Raw genomic sequence first — 2048 nt, forward strand, 5'->3', positions numbered from 1 at the left:
TGTGTGTGTGTGTGTGTGTGTGTGTGTGTGTGTGTGTGTGTGTGTGTGTGTGTGTGTGTTGACTAAAGTGACCACTAGAGGGGGACAGAGACCACAGAATAGGAGTTACCACTGGTACACTAATCAGTTTTTAAAACATTAACTCTCCATGAAGACAAACAATGACAAGTCAGTTTGACTTTTTTTTAGAGTATAAACATTTTGTTATTAGAAACAAACAAATAAAATGGCCACATTTTATATATTGTCTATAAAAATATCTGATCAATGGATCTGTTGTTTCTAGGGTTAGTCTCTGAGTGGCAGAATATTTTAGTTCTTGTGGTCCATTTCAGGCAAGGAGTGGTGGCATTTAATTTTTTATGTCTGTTTAAGTATCTAAACTTGTTATTTAATGCATTTCAAATTGACCTCCCAGATAAACTCCAAATTAAGCACTGCCTGAGACTGTATCTGTGAAGACAAGCCTAAAATGTCCCTCTTTTCTRTGTTGACTTTCAGGAAGAGGTCTTTAGGAATTGTAATTTCATTCTGAAGCATGTTTTTTTTTCTTTTTTTCTTTTTATTTGTCATGCTTTGTCACATAAAGAGTGATTTTTTAGCTGTATTGTGTTCAACAGCTTTACAGTCAGCTGTCTGAGTTGTTCTTATTTTTTTAGAAGCACAAATCAAAGATGGAATGACTCAAGCATGTGACTCATCAGGCTTGCGTATCTCACAGAATAATTATGAAATTAAAGAAAAGGTTTCTCTTTTTCTGTGGCGCTGATTCAAGATGACCTCACTTATGTTGATGCCAACAAGTGTTGTCATCCCAGAAATGATGGCTGTCAGTAAAGCACATGGCTCCTGCCTTGTTGCACACCATTGCTGGAACTGAGAGCTCACTTCAAAACAACTGTAAAACCTTTTTCATTTTTTCAAACATCTATCCTTTCAAGTCCGACTCCTGTGACTTCTAACAAGTTTTGCAGCCAGTAATCATGTGGCTCGGACATGTGCACATCTGGTGACCGTATTACCTTCACAGGYACGATTGGTTCATGGAATCCAGTCACAGCTTGACTTTTTCTTAATATTTGAACAAATGTTACAACTTTAAAATGTTGCTTGATTTGTTTATTCAGCACCACGGACAGAGACGCAGAGACTTCAAAGTGTTTCAGCACCACAGACAGAGCATCGTCGTCAATGCGTTTCTGCTGCCCTCTAGTGGCCAAAAGACACTTTCATAATTTGTATAAAACGTTTTTTTTCCCCCTTTGGCATTTAAAACAGAGTGTTCTATATATTCTGTTTTATGTTTCTAATATGACAGGTTATTGCTTATATTTTGTTATGTGTTTGTATTTACATAATTTATTTGGTTTTATGTTTCTATGCTCTTTTATTTATATGTACAGCCCTTTTATCGACATTAGTTGTGCTCCTAAACACATTTGGCTTGAAAGTGACTTGAAGTATCATAGTTGAATTAAGTCCTTAAGCAGTGATTAAAAATGTATAAAATAATAATAATATTTAAAAGAAAAAGAAAACATAAAATGAACGAGTGAAATGTAACAACACAGCAATTTAAGCAACAACTTTTAGGAAAGAAAGCTCTTTTGTTCTGATTTATTATTTGGTAAAAGGTTTATAATGTGCAGTGTGGGAGGGACTGATAACACCAGATTGTACTTGTTTTTGCAGCTGGAACTAATACAGTAACTGTTGAGAATATGTTGGAAAAGCTGCCCTTGAATTGCTCCATGTTTGTGCRTTTGGCACAAATAAACTGTGTCTGACCGCAGATTTTCATTTTTTTTCTCCCCCCACTTTGTGAAAAAGTAAACAACGCTGCCRAGCGCAGAGGCACAAGTGTGTCTGCAGAGCAAAGTGATGCAAGAACAGCGTGAAAAAAGTAAACTGCAGAAATCCAGCTTGTATGGATGAATTATACAAAGGAATTAGAGATGCGTGTTTGGATATTAGCATAAAGAGAAAGTTGGAACAGCCAAAACCAGTCGGCCAGAAAGATTCAGCTGAGGAAAGAAAGGCCGCAAGCT

The sequence above is a fragment of the Austrofundulus limnaeus genome, unplaced genomic scaffold (assembly GCF_001266775.1).
Source record: "Austrofundulus limnaeus strain Quisiro unplaced genomic scaffold, Austrofundulus_limnaeus-1.0 Scaffold13, whole genome shotgun sequence".
In the NCBI taxonomy this organism is placed as follows: Eukaryota; Metazoa; Chordata; class Actinopteri; order Cyprinodontiformes; family Rivulidae; genus Austrofundulus; species Austrofundulus limnaeus.